Source organism: Phocoena sinus, chromosome 3 (assembly GCF_008692025.1).
Source record: "Phocoena sinus isolate mPhoSin1 chromosome 3, mPhoSin1.pri, whole genome shotgun sequence".
Classification (NCBI taxonomy): domain Eukaryota; kingdom Metazoa; phylum Chordata; class Mammalia; order Artiodactyla; family Phocoenidae; genus Phocoena; species Phocoena sinus.
The window spans coordinates 156,524,252-156,547,203 of NC_045765.1; positions in this window are offsets into that span (position 1 = coordinate 156,524,252).

Consider the following 22,952-nt stretch of genomic DNA (forward strand, 5'->3'; position numbering starts at 1 on the left):
GTATTTTAAATGGGGGAGAAATGTGAATCCTTAGGAGCCAGATGACGTACTACAATTATCTGTTAAATGATAGCTCCAAATGAACTATGCTTTCAGGTATCAGATTCTTGTATAGTCTTCTTCTTTTGAATCTGGGATGGGCCTAGGGGTTACTTTTAGGAGTAGAAGGTGGCAAAAATGATACCAAGCCAAATCTCTTAGAAGGCCTAGCTATTATTGCATTTGGGCTCTTGGAAAATGTGACCATATAAGCGTTTTTTTCCAGCAGACAGAAGAGATAAAATAGTTGGGTCAATAGATTGAGAGAGATAAAGAGAGAAAGATCATCTGGGTAAGTCTCCGGCTAATCCTCCAGCTTTCAAGATCAATAGATCATTTCAGGCGAGCATAGCACAGATTTCAGCATCTGTGAAATAAGCCATTGTTTTTAATAATAATCAAAATATAAAAAATAATATTTTTTTCAGGTATCAAATTTGAATTAATTTATTATGCAGGATAGATGATCATGATATCTTGTCCCTTTGATCCTTTTCTGTCTGGAGCCTGGACATGATACCTGGTGGTACAACAGCCTTGTGGTAGCTAGGAGGCTGCAGGAGTGAGGATAAAGGTCCACATGATGGGAATTAGAGGAGGAAAAGGGAGAGAGAACCCGGTTCTGTGATGTTGTCATGGAGACCCTACCCCAGTTCTATGCTGTCTTTCTCTGGACTTATTATATGAGAGAAATTCCTTTTCCTTGAAGGCATGTTAAGTCAATTTGTAGTAGATCACACTCCTTCCTAATAAAATGTGCCTATGCTTATGCTATATTTAAAGTTTCTGCTATTGGTGAGCATTAAGTTATATGCCTGTAAATATAAGCTGCATAACCTACTTCAAAAACAGAGATTCCAAGAACAGGATAGTAAAATAACAATCATAGCATTGGGTTAATAATTTATCTTTTGAAACATTAACTACTAGAGCAAAAGAGTATGAAAATGCCTTTTGGTCTCTAAGCAGATTTGGTGAACAAGCATACCAAAATATTATGTTAGAACCTATAAGGAGCTATTAGGAGCTTCTGGGACTAGTCATTCTTCTTTTCTTTACATGGAAATTAAGCCAGAACAATATTTTTTCTCCTTTCATTTCATTTATTTTTAACCTTCTACTGTCATTGTACTGCATTTACCAGCAGTGTATATCCAAAAGAATTTTAAAAGTTAAGCCATGCCAAAAGAGTTCCAGTTAAATATGAAAAAATTAAGACATGACCTTATTACCTAAGGAAAACTAAAAACAATTTCTCAAAATCTAAAATTTTTCACATTGCAGCTTTGCTTAATAGCAGAAAAGAAAATATTGTGAGCAAATATTCAATTTCAAAATATCTCGGAAATTAGAACATAACCCCCAAAACACTGGCTTATTATACAGATAATATGGGCCATGATATTTTGTTTCTTAATTATAAAATATTTTGCTTGAGAGTATATTTCATAAAGTTTGTGAAGTCTAGAACAATTTATTAAAATCAGAGCAGCCAAATCATGAAGACAGTAACATTCACCAGCTTCTGAGAAAATATCGTCTCCATTACAGTCACATTCATTAAAGGAATTTCTTTTGATTAGGCTCTGTCATCTTCAATGGAAATTTTCAGGGCCATTGAAAAATTGCACACTTTTTTTTCTGTGTCATTCTAAATTCTTTAGAGAATAAATAAGGAAAGTGAATGGCTCTGTTACACGTTTCTCAATCATCTTTAAATGGGTCATGGTTTTAAATAGGCTGTGTCAAATTGGAATGACGTGAACTAAATTATACCTAAGTTTCTCTGTATCATCTGCTTAATGAATTCTTTGCAGGGGGTCAATGTATCATCAGATATTAATTGCAAATCATCTTTCAAAGAGTCAGAATCAATGTATATTTTTTCACTGAAGTGAAGGTGAAAAACTAGCCCTCAAGAAATATTGAAAAATAGGTAACTAAACAATAGCCATAGGTATTCAGTGTCTATAGCAAATAAAAAATCTAGTTACTAACGCCTGACATATAATTTATTGCTAAATTCAGTTCCTTTTTGATTTAGTTCCATACCTGGACTTAGAACAAGGATACATAATTAAAATAATCAAGCCATTGAAATACCTTTGACCTTTCAAATGTCCATGATATGGGCATAAAACCTGTGTTTCATATAGTTATATTATTACAGTGTTGAACTTTCTTTATTTTGATTGAGATTATCAATTACTTTTGGTTTTCCATGTCTCTTTTTATCAGTTTGAAATTGCACATTCTATTTTAAATGTTCAGTTTCTTAGTTAAAAATTTTATGTGTGGGCTTCCCTGGTGGCGCAGTGGTTGGGAGTCTGCCTGCCAATGCAGGGGACATGGGTTCGAGCCCTGGTCTGGGAGGATCCCACATGCCATGGAGAGACTAGGCCCGTGAGCCACAATTACTGAGCCTGCGCGTCTGGAGCCTGTGCTCCGCAACAAGAGAGGCCGCGATAGTGAGAGGCCCATGCACCGTGATGAAGAGCGGCCCCCACTTGCCGCAACGAGAGAAAGCCCTCGCACAGAAACGAAGACCCAACACAGCCATAAGTAAATAAATAAATAAATAAAAATTTAAAAAAAAGTTTACGTGTACATTCGACTGATCAAATTCCATAAAAATAGATCTCTGTTCTCCTTGTGAGCAATATAAAATATTATTAATATTTCATGCCTTCTGAGACATCTTCTAAAATGACATTGTATCTGTATTTTAATTACAGCTTTTCTAACCCCCAGATATCCAGCATCAAATATTTTATTGTTAACACTTTAGATTCACCACCCTTTTTACCAATTTCTGATATCACAATAGGATCTATGCCTACTTTCTGAAAGCTATCACTTAAAAAAAAATACAATAACTTCACTGAAAGTCTGTTAATGTTAAGTTCTCTGCTCTTTATTTAATAATATTTTTATTTTTCCCTCAAGTATGATTTATGGTTATTTGTGTGTACAGTTCTAAGGTGAGAATTATTTTCTTCCAGCATTCCTTCTAGGAAGTTGTCTAGCTTCAATTTTTGTTGTTGAAAATTCTGTTGTCATTTAATTGCTATTTCTTAGGAAATCTGAATGAATGTTACATTTTCAGATCTCTTCTTTATATTTGATTCTTCATAGTTTTACCTGAATGTGTTTAGATTTATTCAACAGATGTTTATTGAGTGTCTGCTAAGTGCCAGTCACTCACTCGTCTAGGACTGTAGGATGCAACAGTTTTGGAATCATGCTGCCTCAATCTGGGAAAAGACATCATGTCCTTCATCAATTCTGGAAAAATCTCAGTTGGTATCCCTTAAGTAGGATTCCCTCTTTCACACTCCATGGCTTCCTAGCTTTTTGCTAGATATGTGTTAGACATTCTCGTTCTGCATACACATCTCTCAAACTCTCTTTCAGATTCTCCCATCCTTGCCTCTCTGTGGTAATCCTTAAATATGTCTTTTTGCTGCTATGAATTTTCTCTCAGGCTGAACCTGAAATATTCTTTTATAATGTTAACTTTAGACATCTCTTCATTTTTTTTAATACCGTTATTTAGAGCTATAAATTTCCATCAGAGAACTGCTTTAGTTACATCATGTAAATTTTGCTATAACTTTTTCATTTTCATTCATCTTTAAATATTTTCAAATTTCCATTTAAATTTCTTATTTGATCCACTGGCATTTAAGAGTATGTTGTTTAATTTCCATATATTTATGAGTTTCCTCCTGATAAAGAGTTCTAATTTTGTAGAGGTTGGGGAATATACTTTGTATGATTTCAATGCTTTTGATTTTATTGAGGCTTTTTTTATGGCCTCACATACGATTTATCATGGAGAGTGTTTCCTGTGCACTTGAAAAGAATATGTACTCTGCTTTTGCTGAGTGGAGTGTTCTGTAGATGTCTGTTTGGTTTAGTTGGTTTATTAGTGGTGTTATAGCCGCCTATTTCCCTGTTAATCTGCCTGGTTGTTCCATCCTTATTGAAAAAGGAATATTAAAAACTCAAAACTATAATTGTTGAATTATCTATTTTTCCTTCGATTCTGTCAGTTTCATCCTAATGCATTTTGGGATTTTGTTGAATAACACTTATATATTTAATTTTTGTGTATATTCCTGATCAATTGACTCAACATTGTATACTGTCACTCTTTATCTCTAGTAACATTTTTTTGTTTTAAAGTTTATTTTTTCTGATACTAATGAAACCACCTGAGCTCTCATGATTGCTCTTCACATATCTTTTTCTAGTATTTTGTTTTCAATATGTTTTTTTTTTTTTTTTTGCGATGCGCGGGCCTCTCACTGCTGTGGCCCCTCCTGCTGCGGAGCACAGGCTCTGGACGCACAGGCTCAGCGGCCATGGCTCACGGGCCCAGCCACTCCGCGGCACGTGGGATCCTCCCGGACCGGGGCACGAACCCGTGTCCCCCGCATCGGCAGGCGGACTCTCAACCACTGCGCCACCAGGGAAACCCCTCAATATGTTTTTATATATGAATCTAAAGTGCCTCCCTCTAAACAGCATATAGTTGGATCTTGATTTTCTTTATCAAATCTCACAATCTTTGACTTTCAATTGTTTTATACAATCCATTCACATTTAATGTTATTATTGATATGGTTGGATTTATAGCTACCATTTTTATTTTTGTTTCTATATGGCTCATGTCTTTTTGTAGCTCTGTTCCTTTTATACTGTGTTCCTTTTTATTAAATAAACATATTCTAGTACAGTATTTTTTTCTTTTTTTTTTTTTGTGGTACGTGGACCTCTCGCTGTTGTGGCCTCTCCCGTTGCGGAGCACAGGCTCCGGACGCGCAGGCTCAGTGACCATGGCTCACGGGCCCAGCCGCTCCGCGGCACATGGGATCCTCCCGGACTGGGGCACGAACCCATCTCCCTTGCATCGGCAGGCGGACTCTCAACCACTGCGCCACCAGAGAAGCCCTCTAGTACAGTATTTAATTTCTTTAGTGATTGTAATTCTATTGTTTAGTTTTTTTAGTGGTGGTTCTATGGCTTAAAAATGGCAATTAACATCATCAAAATCTGCTTCACATTTGTACTGACTTGAATGCAGTGAAATACGGAAACTTCATTTCTTTACAGCTCCACTCCATCCTGCCTCTTGTGTGCTAATGTTCTCATAAGTATTAGATCTATATATGTTACAAACCCACCAACATATTGTTATAATTACCACTCATATAATCTTATGACTTTTACAGAAGCTAAGAGGAAAACTAAATATATATGTGTGTGTGTGTGTGTGTGTGTGTGTGTGTGTGTGTGTGTGTGTATAGAGAGAGAGAGAGAGAGCGAGAATTTATAGTTTATTATATTAACCTTCTCATCTATTTCTGTTTCTCTTCATTCTTCATGTGGACTCCAGTTACTATCTAATTTCTTCAATGCAATTTTCTTTTTTTTGGTAATAATTGCATTTATTTTTATTTTTGGTAAATCCGTTTGTTTGTTTTTTTTTTTCTAATTCTCCAAACACACCTTTATAAATAGTGGACAGTATAAATGTTTGGAAGAGCAAATGGCAGAATTGGAGCCAAAGCCACTTTTAGCGACACAGCTTTTTTGGAGGGTGGTTACAGAAAACACTGAAATTATCTACAATACTTTCAGTAAATTCTCTCCTCCTATCTTCCATGAAATACTTTTTTTTTTGCTAAATGAGGAAAGGTGCTGTGAATGGGGTGGGGTGGGGGTAGTGAGGGCTGCTCTGACCATTCCACGTCACAAAGAAACAAACCTGCAGTCTCTGGCAGAGCACGCATTTATTTCCAGAGTCAGCTTCAGGTAACATCCCTGCTTGATGTTGTTGTTGTTTATTTGGTTGTTTACTTTTTTAGTGACTTGGTTGAACTGTCTCTGTGAAGTCTAATTCCCTCGCTTTATGCTGCCTTTGATGTCTCAGTTCAGATAATTTATTTTTCCTGTTTTCATTTTTTAAACTGGCTACTTAGGGTGTCACCACTGGGTTGGCGTATGCCTCTTATTGGTCACAGGTTGTGCTTAACCCCTTTAGCCAGTTAGATTTTTCCTCTTTGTTAGTTATTTGTGTGACTTAGAAGCTGCTACAGGGAGTTTATATTTTTGCTTCATATTCAGACAATGACACTTGCTTGGAGGTTTGCTCTTTGATCACTCCTGAGAAGGTGAATCCTTGAACATGTACAGTCCTACAGACTGTCAAGGATGTGTGCAATTTGATTTTTTTCTGGCTTCCTAATTGTTGCCCCTGAGTAAGAGAAGTTCATGCTTCAGCCAGTTTTCATTAGAGGTTGTGCTTAAGGTCCTTGTGCCTGCGAGGTTTCTTCCCTGCATCGATGGATTTGTGTGTCGGCTGGGAAATGCTTTTGAGCTAACTCATGCCCTACTCTGTTTGCTGCTAGCCCATGCTGTGTGCCTTTCCCCAACCCCCAGGGATCAGAGGCTCCTTGGATCCCAGTATTATTTTTCTTGGCCAACTTGGTTCTCTCTGATGAATTTCTAGCTGCTTTGTTTTTTCACTTGTTGCCGCTGGCTTCATGAACCTATCAGGATCCTCATACTTGTTCTCCACCAAGCTCTCCTTTCTTTTTCACAATGTCTTTGGGCATAACATTCTTCATGCTCTGTTCCAAACAAAATCCCCTCTGGCAGAGCAGTGGATATCTTTGTACTCCTAACTTGCCTCTTCCCCTGGAAAGAAACTGCACCAAAACAAAGGAGCTAGGAGTGCGGGCAGCAGCTCATTTCTCCTGAGAGACACCCGTGCTCAATGAGCAGGCACTATCGGAGTAGGGGAGGGTAGACCATCATCTCCTTAGCTTGCCCTTCTCAGTGTCAAATCTACTCCCTATAAGTGAGCTGAGGTAGGATCCATGGTCACCAGGATTCTTGGCCTTTGGTGCTCGGAAATGGAGCTTCTCCTCTGCTAATGTGGGCTGAGTGGGAAAGGAGCCTCCGTCTTTAGCCCAGTCCACCCAGGAAAATTTTCTGTAGCAAGGGGCTGGAGCGGAGGGGTGGCATTAGATGGGGTTAAGAAGTGCGAGCAGTCTGTCACTCCAAGGGTAAAATTCTAGTCGTAGACTGGAAACTAGAGGAAGAGAGTCCCCTTCTACTTGGCCATTGCCACCCAGACGCTCCTCCAGTAGAGAACCTGGAGGAGAGGCTGGGTGACATGGGGAAGTAGAGAGGAAGCAGGTTGCAACTGACTGGCTGTACTTACCAAGATTTAGTAGATTGTTTTAAATGAATGTTTCTCCATATGCTACATGACCTTATGTCAATGTCCTAAAGTTAAATCGTAATAAAAATATATTTTTTTAACAAGCTAAATAGTTGTTTTGCTGGGGAGAAAGTCTGCCAGGCTTCGTACTCTATCGTTCCAGAAATCCTGCCTCAATATCTGTCTTTTAATGTAAATATTCCACCTTGACGACACCAGGTCCTTGCTGGAGAATATATTTCTCTACAAGCCTATGTGAGTGATTTTAAATTCCGAAGCATCAAAAATAAGATACTTTCTTGGAATCCCCTTTTTTATTAGGTCTGTGTTCCAGTTTACCTTTGAAATGACTTCTCAGTTTCCCATCTTTATGTGGGATTCTCAACACTAATTTGTCCCAGTTGGTATGAACTCAGTACCTACCTTCCCATGCTTGTACAGCAACAAATACCATATTTGTTGATTTCTGGGAGATCACTCTATTCCAGATAAAGCATCAAACCTTCATACAACTTTCATTTTCAGTCTCCTCTTTTCCATTACTTTCCTGAAATTCCAAGTATTGATTTAAAAAGGATGTTTATTGTAATACGTCCAGCATTTTATGTTTTGTTGTCTGAGGATTTTCTTATCCAATGCTTTATTCAAATTATATAATCCTCCATTTATCAGCATAAAAAAGCAGTTATATAGTTAAAATATATAGTGTGTGGTAAGTCATTATATGATTATATTATACTTGAAAATGTGAAAAAATATATTTACCCAGTTATTCTCTTTTCAATAACTAATGATTAAGTCAGTGATTAATTTTTGGTATTTTATTTTAGTAAAATAGTAAAACTAAAAAATCTGTAATATTTACTTAATTCATAAGTATATTAGAATAATTATAATGTCTCCATTTTATATTTTAAACAGCATAAACATATACATTTTATGGTTTATAAGTTTCATGTATAAAAAAATACAATTTTAATTTTCTTTTACCAAAATTCTTTTACCCATATTTCAGAGTAGCAAAAAACTCAATTTCTCCATGTATAAGTACATACACAATTCTGGTTTTAAATTAAGTTTACCTTTTAGTACACCCTCAGTGAGGTGTACACCCTCAAGTTTACCTTTTAATACACCCGCCCCATACATACCCACTTGCTCTTCGTTTCCTCTTCCTATTAGAAAAGATCCATATTCCGGGGCCTTAGGCATTATTTTATGTTATTCAGAAAAGGTCACCTGGGCCCTGGTTGGCTCTCTGCTGTCTTCACTGTTGATGTCTGTGATGTTGTACTGGGATAGAGAGAATGGGAGGGGCTGAGATGGGCAGTCTGTTCTCCAGCTGCTTCAGGCTCACTGCTGACGCTTTCACACTGAGACTCAGCCCACAACCTTTATGTGGCTTGGGCTCTCAGTACCAGCGAATTAGCTATGTCTTCAACCACTTTACACTGTTACCACCCCCTCAGAAAGCAAAACAGACACCTGTCCATTCTCAGTCCCTTCCAAACTGCAGTCTAGTGTGTAGGAACATATGGATTTGCCCCCAGGGCCCACAGAAGAGAGAAAGAAAAACACAACAGGGGTGTAAGAAGCAGTTATTTCAAGTCCTTTCTCAGCCTCAGCTTATACCTTCTTAACACACCATTCCACTCAAGGCTGGCTTCATGGGTGTACCACCTGTGCAGTTGCCCAGGGTCCCAGGCTCAGAAGAGCCTCTCACTTGGTCTAGTGCTCTGTTGTCTCCATCTTGAAATCCTTAATGATTTTTGAATAAGGAGCCTTACATTTTTATTTTGAACTGGGCCTCACAAATTATGTGGCTGGTGCTGATTCTACTTGGAGCTGGACTATATCGTTGAAAGTCCTCAGGAAAGCCATCTTCTAGAGAGCAAGATAAAAAGTAATGACTACCCTCATCATTTTAGTCCCCTAATTTTTAACCAGGAGTTCTTTTGCCATTAATGTGGAAAATGTTCCGATCTGGTTCGAAATTATCTTTTATATCTTCAGCCTCTTCTATTCTCCTCTGTAAATGCTTTCAAGCCTCCCAGTTCTTGAAAGGATTTGTTTAATCTCTGTCACTGTGTAACTGTTCTTATCGTTTGGTGGCATTTACAACTTTTGGCTATAATCATCCTGTTTGCACCGCTGCCCATCTATGTCCACTCACCCACACACACATACACATTCAAACACACACTTGAATACACCAATGAAATCCACTGACTCACAAAAAAACTTAAAAAAAAAAACCTAGAAAAGTGTTAGTTTTATCACTATTATGTTCTCTTTTTAAAAAATTGAAATATGTCTTCTTTTGATCTCCTACATTAAATGCCATCAAAATTGTTAAATTGAGAATATACTTTTTAAATAAAATCAATTCAAGCTCTTAGAACTTGATTGATGAGTAAAGTCTCCTAGTGTTACTCTCCTAGGGGAGAAATCTTAATCTACCTTATAAGGCTAAAATGTCACTGATCTTTTATATTGAAAGCTGCCATATCTTTCTAAAACATAGAATTATCCCAATGATTTGACAATATTTTCCCTTTTTGTCAGACCCAGTACTGTTTTGAAGATGAGATGTCAGGGAGACTGTGCTGCAGAAATTTCTCCATGCCTGCTCCTCTAACCCTACACAGGCCACTCTCTATTTTATACTGTGCTTGGGGAGATCTCCCTTTTATCAGTACCTGTTTTAATTTTCTGTTGCTGCTATAAGAAATTATTATAAAATGTATGGCTTAAAACAACACAGATTTATTACCATACAGGTCTGGAGGTCAGATGTCCAAAACGTGTTTTATTTGGCTAAAACCAAGGTGTCCTCAAATCTGCATTCATTTTTGGAGGCTCTAGGAGAGAATCCATCTTCTTACCTTTTCCAGCTTCTAGAGGCTGCCCAGAATCTATGAATCATGCTCCCCTCCCATCTTGAAAGCCAGCAACGGCTGGTCAGATCTCTCTCTCATTGCATTACTTTGATACTGATTCTCCTTCTTCCCTGGTCCATCTTTTGAGAACTCTTGTGATCACATTGTATTCAATCACATAATCCAAGATAATCCTCCTATTTTAAGGCCAGTTGGTTTACAACCTTAATTTCATTTTCAGCTTTAATCCCCTCATGCCATGTAACTTAACATATTCACAGGTTTTAGGAATTGAGGTGGATCCTTTGAGGAGGGCATTACTCTGCCTACCATAGTACTTTCATTTTTCACATAATTTCCTGAAGCTAAACATTAGGGTCGAATTAAAACTGGGGAATGGATAAGTCCTAGTTTTCATACCACCTAGGTGAGGGTCCTATTAAAAAATCAGTACCTTTTTTTTTTTTTTTTAAATTGGCCATGCCATGCGGCATGTGGGATCTTAGTTCCCCAACCAGAGATTGAACCCATGCCCGCTGCAATGGAAGCGTGGAGTCTTAACCACTGGACCACCAGGGAAGTCCCAAAGAATCAGTACTTTTATGATAAAGGGTGGGCAGCCAAGTGGTACAACATATCACCTTTAGATATTTACATTAACACTCATGTATGTTTCAGAACTACAGTATTCAGGAATTCAAATTTTTCTAGTCTTGATTAATATTTCAAGAATAATATTTCAAGAATTGATATTTTTATACTAGAGAATGTCAATTTTAGTTGATGATACTTTGCTTTAATTATAGTCATCTATAGTCGGATGAAATTTTTATAAACTACCTTTTTCAGAGTGGAAAGCCAAATGTAAATATTAGAAAAGAAAATGTGAAAAAAAGGTGACATAGAAAGTTAACACTGGATGCATTTAAATGGGAAAATGGTGGTAAGTCATATATATCTACATAACACACTCTTTTTTCTCAAATATTTATATCCTTAGATTATGTGACATAGAAAGAAAAATGAATGCTCATGTTGATTCTACTTCTTGCCTCAGGAAATCTCATTGAATCCCCATATCTACCCAATTTTTACTAAAGGCAATAATTCTACAAATCTTTGAAACAATCTCAGGCAGAATTAATTAAAATCAAGAACTCCTTCCATATCTCCTTAAGTGATTATTTGTGTTCTAATAAATGCCTGATAAATGCTTTAGGCAGGCTTTAGAGCTAACTGTTGTGTGTGTATGTGTGTGTATATTTAAGATAGGCATATTCAGGAGATGATTTGAAAATTTTTTGTCATTTTAAATTTTAATATTGACATGTCCAAAGGAATAAATATCAGTCAACTGCTCTAATTTCAGAATCTTGCTTGCTTTTTTTTTTTAACAAATAGATTTGCACTTGTAAAGATTTGCATAGGTAGAAGGAGGAAGATAATAATGTGCTTAAAATATATTTTATATATATGTATATGTATGTATGTCATGGTAAATGCTGTTGTTAACTACTATATTAGTCAAACTGCATAAGAAAAAATTAAAAATCCCAATGGCATAAGACAATAGGCATTTATTTTTCACCGACTTGAAGGTCAGCTGGTGTAGCTCTTCTGCCTCCATTTAGACAAGCATTGCTCTGCTTTATGTATCTTTTCCTCTTCCAGTGAGCTGGGGCTAGTCAGGGTGGGCATGCTTTTCTAAGGACAATGATAGAAGATGGAGTGGGCACAGTAAACTTCACAAGCACATTTCAAGTCTCTATGTGAATCAGTTGCTAACATTTTATTGGTGAAAGCAAGTCACATGGCTGGCCCCCAAATCAAGAGAGAGCAAGTTCACTACTTCTGAACTGCTAAAGGAACTGCAAAGTTTCATGGCGAAGAACATGCAAAACAATTAAAAATTGGAGCCAATAATTTATTATAGCCCAACTTCAATTTTTCTCTTTACTACCACAGATAAAGAATTCGGTGATGATTGAATTATTACTATATAGTCAAAAACAAAATGTTTCATTGGGAGATACTTCTATTGATGACAGCTACCGGTCAGATTTAGTATTCCTTAAAAAGACACATCTGGTTTTCAAAATAATTTTTGTGGGGAGGATAATAATAACTATGGGAAATCACTGAGCAATTTCTGTATATCAAGTAATTTATTAAGTGCTTCAGATTGGTTGTGAAATTTAACCTCTTTAATGACCTTAGGTATTCTCCATAAGATATAGATTCTGAGGCTTATATATTTACTTGCCCAGTGATACCCAGTTATATTATATATTAGTGCTGAAATATAAATCCATGTCTTCATTGATGGCTGAATATTTACAATAATATTTTAAAATATTTTACCTAAAATATTTCCACAATATATTATTTCTGCTTTGTGAGTTATATTCTTTTTATTCTGTTCTGTTGTTTTCTCTCTTATCTGTGTAGAGAAGAAGGGAAGGAAAAGTAGAATATAATGGAATATCTGATGATAATTCCCCTCCCAAATATACCTGGCCATCAGTCCAGTGAGGAATTGATATAGATTATTGCTTGAAAAACTAACTCTGGAAATATGCAGGCAAGCCTTTGTTTAATGTGAGAGCTACTTTATACATCTCCATGTGTAATGTAATCATTCAAAAGGTTTTTTTTTTAAATGTCTTGCACTTTAGGTATAGTACACAGTATATTTCTTCAAATATATTTCAAGAAAAACTATTATTTTTCTTTTGTTTTATCCATTTTTCATTTTTCCATGTTCCATATCAGATATTCACATTTATAATAATATTAATTTAGTAATTCAATATTTTTATTAAAATAGATATTTATTTATTGTTTAATATGTGCCAGGCACTCTTCTAAGAGCATTGCATGTTAGCTTTGTGTGCTTCACAGCAAATGTATGAGGTATAATGGCAAAACTTAAGCACATGGGAATTAAGTAATTTTTTGGAGTTTCCCACTGGAAAGTGGTATGCATGGTTTCAAATGCAGATAGTTGAATTCTGCAGTTCAAAATATTAACTGTTGCACAATATAACCCTTTTAGAACATAAAACTTTGCAAAATGACAGGATTCTCAACATCATCTTCTACTAGTTGCCAGATGAAAGCATGGAATATTATATACATTCCTGATATTATTTTTTTCAGATTATTTAGTTAAATTATATCAAATATGTCAAAAGTTTTAAGTGGTAGAAATTCCTGACATATATTTAGTGAGTACTTTTGAGCTATTTAATTGGTAACAGTGAGTGTTAAAACAACATTTCTGAAATGTGAAGAAATCTGTATTATTTTTAAAAGGTGCTTTAAAACCCTAAGTAGGAAATGAGTTTGGATGGCCACTTACATACGTCCAGTGTTTATTGCTATTCTTGCTGAGATTTAAGACATGCTCAGATACTATATAAAATTCCTATCAAGTATGACATAGATTACCTCCCAGAAGCTGAGGGCAAAGGCCAGATCTTTCTTTGAGAAAGGCCAAATTTTTTACTACACACATAGGAAAGACTGAAATAAGTTCCATTTGTCCTTGTTGCCGTACTTTCTCCTTTCCCGGTCTGGGTAGTGATCTTATACTATGCACCTTATTACACTACATATTTTATTCTATATAATATTTAGAAAATTTCAGTAATGAAAATTTTGGTCATTTTTGCCTGAAATGAAAATATTTGCATTTTTGCAAGGAATAAAGTATATCATTACTGTTGTCCCTATTTTGTTTTTGTGGTAACCATAAGATTACCTTGGTGAAAATAATAAGCTATTTTAAGTAATTTAATCTTACAAAAACACATTTCACCATTCCAAGCAGAAAATTACCATAAAGCAAAATACTAAAATGTCTGCTTCTATAACTTACATTTTTTTTAAAATTAAGAAAACCAAAATTTTCCAAATATGCAATCATATGTACATGTATATATCTGTATGTATGCATATATATACTTATAAAAGTATAAGTACATACACTTAAATGCATACACATACATGTGTAATGCATACATACACGTATTTCATACATGTTTATGAAACATAATATGTAAGGTCTTTTTTTTAGTTTTTTGCATCTCAGCTCAGAAATTGGGACCATGCAAATAGTTTAAAACCTGGTTATTTTTCCTCTTCAACTTTTTATTCTCAGAAAAAAATCTGTTTTAAATACCCAAAACCTGATCTATATTCTTGGCATGATTTTTGTGATTATGTTGTTGTACTGCCAATTTCCAGGACAGTAGAATAGACATTTTTTTTTCTTTTACGTGCTAAAAATTAAAATTACTGGTTTTAAAACAGTAATCACATTTTGGCTTTGTCAAATTAGTGAGCAGCTTCAAATTGATAAATGCCACAACTTTTGAGTTTTTCATACTGAAAACATGTCTCTTTCTGCTTACAACTTTATTCCTGAAGCATCCATTTTTGAAAGAAAAGCTTCAGAAAATCAGGAGTGTGTGTGTGATGTGTGTGTATACAGGTGTGTTTGTGTGTGTTTGTGTGTGCGCATTTAAACTTCTTTCCAAAGGGTAGGCTTATGTCTCAATTGTTTTAAATTTTGTGCTTGAAATATAGGAATGCAATTTTGCGAACAGATACCTAGTTCTAAATCTCTGAAAAGCCCATGTGTCTTTTTTTGTTTAAACCCAATCAGTTTATAATACCTTTGATCATACCACACTGCTAAAGGTCAAAGCACTTTTACAGAAATATGGATACTTTAATGTCAAGTCAGAAAGAGGCACTCTCCCACATTAAAAAAGAGTTACTAACAGGTAAATAACTCCTGCATAGGCCTTGAAATGTTATCCTCATGATCATCCATCCTTTAATTAATGAGTTATTTTGAAGACTTCTGTACAGAGATGGCCAGATCCCTGGACAGTTGGTGAAATTTTTAGATCCCTTTTCATCTATCATCACATCCTAAAACACTGTCGAATAAGGATTTTTCTTTTATCTTAAGCAGTCTTCATTTTTAAGATAAAATGAGGACTCCCTCAATTAATTTTTGCTCTAAGAAATCTGTTTGGGAACAGCATGAGAAATTCTTCAATGAAGGTGATTGATTTCACTAAACTGTCATAGTCCTGTTAATTTTAAATGTGGGTCAGCTCTACCTGTAAGGCCCCATGAGGTGCTGTGCTCCATTACAAGGCAAGGAAGGGGAGGACTCAAAACTTTTCAGTCTCACAGGCTGTTCTTCCTTGCTCCAGGAGGTGATGGAGAGGGAGAGGAATGGGCTAGCAGGCAAGCATGACAACATTTCTCTACCTGTAAGTCATTTTGGAACCCGAGGAGATGAAACTCAACCCTCTTCATCAGCAAAATGAGATGGAAAGGAGTTGACTATTGGAGAATTGGTAAGTATATCTGTCACTGAATGTTGTACCTATAACCTCCAGAGCTCCAGCCTGCTCTCAAGAATATGACCCTGTGCTCTGTGCCCACAAGTTGATGGAATTTTATAATCTTTCTCCATTGACTTCCCCTATATTTTTCAACAGTTTATATTAGGTACCTCCCAAAAGCACAGGTAGCTTCTATTTTTTGTTGTTCTTTGAAAATAATTAACAAATTACACATTTTAGGGAACCGAGAGATTAAAAAAAAATTGAAATGCTTATTCTGTATTCAAAATACTCGCATTACATAATTTTAACACACTGACTTTAGTCTTTATGGGAAGGTGAGACATTTTTTTATGTAACCATGTGAGATTTCAGATACCCACATAAGGGGGGCGTAGGTGATGCCTGGTTTTGTCTACTACCTGCAGTATGTTGCAGAAGTACATTTCTAACTGTTCCTGGATCAGATATCATGGGCAGTAATGACATCTTTTTATACCTTTTGAAATGGCTTCTGCCTTAATAATAACCTGAAACATTAAACAGATAAGTTTTATAAATATCTCACGAGAGTTCTAAGGATTTTACATATTCCATACAATAATAAGTAAAATATATCTTTCTGAGAAAGGTGAGCAATGATATTTCTGTGACTTTCTTGAGACCAATAATTAACTCTCAGTTTATTTACGTTTATTGTAAGCTTTATATGCAAAAAGAGGACAGATTATTGAATCTTAAGGTGATTATTGAATCTTAAGGGACTTCAGGCCTATACATGGGAATAGTCTAAGCTTAATTTCTCTTTTATTTTTCTTAAAATGTTTTACAGGGAATTAAGAATACATCGGTAAAGGGCTTCCCTGGTGGCGCAGTGGTTGCGGGTCCGCCTGCCGATGCAGGGGACGCGGGTTCGTGCCCCGGTCGGGGAGGATCCCATATGCCGCGGAGCGGCTGGGCCCGTGAGCCATGGCCGCTGAGCCTGCGCATCCGGAGCCTGTGCTCCGCAACGGGAGAGGCCACAACAGTGAGAGGCCCGCGTACAGCATAAAAAAAAAAAAAAAAAAAAGAATACATCGGTAAGGAAAATATAAAAATGTTCTTTGGTGCATGCAAATAATGATATAAAGTCATCACACTTGCCTGGGAGAAATGTTTTATTCAGACAGAAAGTAAATGTTTATCTAAAATATATCATGTTTAGAAATGGATTGGATATAGAAGCAGCAAATTTACATTTCTATAAATTGTCCATATGAAGTCCCAATACTTACCTCTATGGTGCATTGCTGGGTTAACAGGAAACACACTCAGTCAAAAGTAGTGTTCATTGAGAACTTTATTATCAACTATGCAACTTGCCTTATTGTAATGAATCTTGCATGAGAATCATACTGGCAATAGACATGTAATGATCATCTGGTCCAAATATTCAATTACAGCACTAGATGGAAGAGGTTTTGTTTTTTCAACCCAGAAAGTTATAAACATATAAAGTGCATCTACTGAGATTTAAATGAACCTGTATTCTGAAAAAAAGCTATACAGCTGGCCAAAATAATTATATGTAATAAAATAAAAAGGTTATACTGAGCCTTCTGATGTTAATCTCTAGCTTTCTTTAGTTAAAGAACTGGTATTAATCAGAGTGCCTGAGGAAATGACATTAGTTCAATCAATATTTTTTTTCACATCCAATTTTCTTATATTCAATGAGGTCTTATTTTCATACAAAATATTTTTCCCTGGACTTTTGTACTAAACTTTAGTTATTTTACACACACTTGTTCCAAGCACATTCTTAAATAATATCTGTTCCTTAGCTTCTATTTCTATAAAAATCTTCATTTTTCTCTAGAATAGTCTCTGGAAGTACGTGAAGTTTGGGGTCTCTCTTTTCTTCCTTATTGCTATTTGTCTTTATTTGTCTTCTTTCTAATCACTACACAACATCTCTTGTTTTCTAGCATGGAAGAAATTCAGTATCCTTTTATGAATAGAGAGGGGGTTTGGGGGGGGCTTTAGATACTTTGTTTAAAAAGAGTTAGTCTTCCTACTGAATAAGCTAACAAATGACCCCTCCATTATGCAGACCACTATCTTTCTATTATTGCAGTATTAAATTGAAATCACTCTATGGTAACACACAAGTACCGATATAAAGAAACTAATACTGTAAGCTTGAGCCAGAGAATACCCTGCCTTGGGCCCTGGGCTTTAGAGGGCTTCACCATGGTTGTTCTCTAGCCATCTTCCTCCCCATAGGAAAAGGAACTTACAAGGCTAAGGGGATGGGGCTAATTGGAACTGATGACATCCACTTTACCTCCACCTTTTAGATCATGCTGTAGTACATTGAGACTTAGAGTTCTGTCCCCAGAGGGCTCTGAGACTGCTTCCAGGACCCACGTTCCTATCCTTCAGCTCTGTCTTTCGTGCGAGCTACATGGACAATGTGCAAACCTAGAGACCATAGTGACCAATAAGAAGCTTTCTGCAGGAGGAAGGGCGGTAGACTGAGCTTGGACAGGTCAGCTGAACTCCTGCCCACAAGGCGTCTTGTGGTACAAGGTCTGGGGGCCAGCTCGCCTCATGCCCTCACAATCTGGGGTTGAACTTTGAGGATTCAAGAACTGTAGTTCAAATCTCGCTTTTATTAAGACAGCATATTTGTCAAAGTGGGAGAACAAAGCATATTTTATTTAACAGTTTAACTTGATTTATAACTTTTAAATATTGAAATATATATTATATGGGTCTTGATTATTATTCTTGCTCTGGGCCCTAAGAATGCTCAAACCTTATTTAAATATTTTATTAGATATAAGAAAGCAATCACATATACTCAAAAATATAAACCTCAACCTAGTCTCTACTTTTAAAATATAATAACATATTCCATTTAACATCTTATTTAGGATGGAGTGCTTGTGACATCCCTAGTGATTCAGTTACAATGCCTATTCAACAAGGCTCATTTTCCCTCAGGGAAAAAAAAAAAAATGTTTTGTTTACATAGCAAAGCTTTATTTCTCAAAACTCCTAAATTGTAAAAGTGTGGGACAGATATGTCTTACCCATATTTTTTAATCTAGGTCATATTAATAAGACCAATTTTTGGTCATAAGTAAATCTTAAAGTTTTAGTTGATTCTTACAGCAATTTAGTTGTTAACCTAATACATGCTTCACATAAACACACACACACACACACATACACACACTGTTATTTTAAATAAAAACTATAAGAAGTAGGCAGGATGCATCAGGGGAATTGTAATCTGTTGCTAACTTGATAATACCTGTTTGAGTATTACTACTTGTGTAGGTGAACACAGTTAAAAATGTGCAACACTTTTAAGTGTTTCTTCTGTCTAAACAGTTTGAACCTGTTTATGGATAATCAAGCCTGTGGTGTTCTGTACATGGACTTCTGTATACTTCTACCAAAGTACATCAACGTTGGCAGTGCAGATGATCTTACACATTTTGTTGTCAAATCAGGACCTTGTTTTTTTCATTATGTTGAAGGTCTATGGTGGATTTTATGAAGGAATTGATGGATGCTTAGGTTTGGGGAAGCAAAATCTGTAGCAAAAGCTTAAGGGTATCTCTGATACCTTCTTTTCCCCTGGCTATGGATCATAACTGTTACATTCAGATGTAATCTGGAACACCCAAGTTCCTCCCTTCATAACCTTCCACCAGAGACTGAAAATCATAATGATACACATTAATGAAGCCCAGTTACGGTCTGATAATACTGTCATTATCACATAATTAGATTGGACATTGGCCATCTCAGAGCCAATTTAAAAGAAGAAAAAAAATACTATATCTCAAGGAAATATATGAGAATAAAACACTGTGAGGAGTGCCTGAATAACGATAAAGTTTCAGAGGGAATGAGACATCTTATCACTGGCCTATTAGCAGTTTAAAATGGCAGTAATCAAATCAGCCACTTCTCCTCATCCCCCTATCTTTTACATATGAGTTACTGGTTAAATCTACCATCTCAAACTGGGAGTAGTTATCTCAGCAATGACATTTTAGTGCTGGGAGAAAAATCATAATAGCTGTGGGTAATTGTTAGGAAGAATCAACACAACTCTGAACTTTATAGGTCATGATATCTCTGTGGCTTGTGGGTATAACTGCAGTCTGAAATAGATAACCATGTCTCCCTTAGCATCTTCCTTTTTCCTATTTTTTTCTTGTGTGTAAGTTTACAAAGGTCAGATGCCAGTATGATCTAGAATAAGAGCTTTTGTGGCTGACTTTGAAAGGTTACTTTAGAGAAAATCTCATGAAGCAGCAGTACCCCAAAGTGCTGCGGGGAATGTGGCTAAAATCTTATTACTTTCTTAATAGAGCTTCTAAACACATTTGAAATGTAGAGTATTGGGTTCATGCATGGATCTGGGGGCTTTTGTCTCGATTTTTTAAATAAAAATGAAGAGGCATCTCAAGGTCATATTTACACTTCTGAGATAATGTCCACAGGACATCAAAACAATGTGAAAATCAATTCTAACCATAATAGAAAAATTTGGAACACCTATTTAATGATTTACTAAAATAATAATTGTAATGCAAAATATTTGTAATAGTTTAGGAAACTTCACAGGCCTCATTTCTCTATTGACTATGATACCATGCCATGCCTTCCAAAATCCAGAAAAAACTTTTATTGGCAATTTGTCCCAACAAAACTATATTTTCAGGAAAACAGTGAAGTTCAGAGTCCTGCCAGAATTAAGTTAAGGAAATATTTTTGATATATTTTTCGTTAATGTAGTCGACAATATAAAACTGAATGAAAAGCTGGTGACTAATATAAATATCTGCATAAACCAATCCCAGATATTTTAGCTGTGAATGATTATAATTATAACTGAAGCAATATAAATATGCCTTGTTTGAATGTGACCTAGTAACATTTGATATTTCACTTTTAACGAAGAAATATATTTTTAGTAAAGCCTGGACTAGTTCTATTTCTGGGGCTTGCTCATGTTTTACATAAGTACTAGAAATATGCTACAATTGATATGTTCATTTTTGTTTTGTTATTTTTTTTAAGGTGGGAGAAAGATTCTGGTCTTGGAGATGAATAGAAGCTGGGACTGGGTAACCAACAGTATGTTTACTTTTAGGGCATGATGATAAAAATAAGATACATTTATAAAATTAGGTGTTCTGTTTCATAGTGTCAGAGAGACAAAGACAGAAAGAGAGACGGAGAGACACACAGAGAGAAGGATCTGGTAGACATACATACGTAAATGTGATCAGCCAGTAGATTTCATACAGGAAATAAAATTACACGTGCTAGATTCTTTCCTCTTTTCTCTTACCCTTATCTTCACTGGGGAAACATTAAAAGTACATGTAGGGGCTTCCCTGGTGGCGCAGTGGTTGAGAGTCCGCCTGCTGATGCAGGGGACACGGGTTCCTGCCCCAGTCCGGGAAGATCCCACATGCCGCGGAGCGGCTGGGCCTGTGAGCCATGGTGGCTGAGCCTGCGCATCCGGAGCCTGTGCTCTGCAAACCGGAGAGGCCACAACAGTGAGAAGGCCTGCGTACCACAAAAAAAAAAAGTACATGTAAAAAGAAGTGTTATTGTTTTTATCATTGCAGTAAAAACACTTATAAAGAGCTATTATTATAAGGGTGTAGTTCGGGAGTTATTGGTCAGGTATTGGTATATCTGAAAATCTCACGTTTCTGTGTATATCTATTTACTGTAGTATCCAAATTACAACAAATGTGAGCCCTAATAATCAATTAGCAGTTTTTTAAACTAAATTCTCTTCTGCAAGGCATTTCTGAGAATCCCTACGTGATATTTGCACAGTCATAATGTCTATCCAGGTGTTTGTCTGTTTCCTCTCCCAGAAAGTCTTATTTGATTGCTGCTTTAACACACTGGGGGTCAACACATATTTCCACAGAGTCACGGATTGTGTTGCATTTCCCATACCAACTTTTCACCAAAATTGGACATAAGTCACTTCTGCCACTGATCAGAACTTGGCCTTTACTTGGCTGCAATTTTTAACAAAACTTTTCTAGAGGCTTAAGAGAGAAGTGAAGTGCAATACAGAAAGTGGCTTCCCCATGGTAAAAAAAAGTGATTACTCTCAGGGCCCAAAGGTCCAAGACAAATATCCGGACCCCTGGAAGTTTTCATATGTTCAAGGTCTGCTCAGTTACAGTACATCCATTTCTTTTTGCTTTGAACTGAGCTCTGAGTCCTCCATTCACCAGATTCTTAATTTCTGTGTCCTGATTCCCAAAGCTTAAACAATAAGGGGGAAAACTAACACAACACTGTAAATCAACTATACTTCAATAAAAAAAATGAGGGAGATCCTTTTATTATTCTATAAGGACCTTCTTTGTCGTTAGTGACAGATTTTGACTTAAAGTCTATTTTGTCTGATATAACTACCCCTGTTTTCTTTTTTATCATTTGCATGGGATATCTTTATTCATCCCTTCAGTTTCAGTTATCTATGTCCTCATATCTAAAATGAAGATCTTGTGTATTACCGTGCTTGTGGTAATGGTTTCACAAGGATATGCATAATTCCAAACATATCAAATTGTATATATTTGATATGTTCACTTTTTCTTTTATACCAATTACATCTCAGTAAACTCTTTAAAAAATAGTGAGGGAGCATATGCTCTTCTTTCAAATTCAAAGCTTCTTCATTACTCTAAATGTGGGTGACAGCACACATATCCATTTATTTCAGTGTCACACCCTCTCTTCTATCTGCCAGGGGTTATCAGACCTCTGTGTCTGGGAGACAATATCATAGCACTGAACATAGGCTGAAATAACTAATCCTAAAGAACACTATGTGTGGGCCACCAGATGTCTAGTCTAACTCCATATTAAACCAATGAAACTCTGTTCTAACTCTTTGAAAGGCAATCCTCTTAAAAATAAAAGTACACAAGAGCGTATGTGTTGAGACATACGCTGGCTTTATAGCTTTGTTTTCAAATATGCATATGCATAGGTGCCCACCAGACAGAAATAGGTGAATTGTTTTACATTTCTATAAATACAGTACCATTCTGCTGATTTTCCCTAAAATAAATGAAGGCTCCAAGTTGAATTGATGCTTTATTTGGTAGAATAATAAACAATGTGTTATGGGCTGATTTGTATCCTCATCAAATTCATATGTTGAATCCCTGACTCCCAGTGCCTCAGAGTGTGACAATATTTGAAGTCTTTAAAGAGGTAAATAAGTTAAATGGCATCATTAAAGTAGGCCTTAGTCTAATATATCTGGTGTTGTTATAAAAAGAGATTAGGACACAGAGAGAGACAGCAGACGTATGTGCACACAGAGACAACCATGTGAAGACAAAGCAAGGAAAAGATGGCCATCGGCAAGCCAAGGAGAGAGGC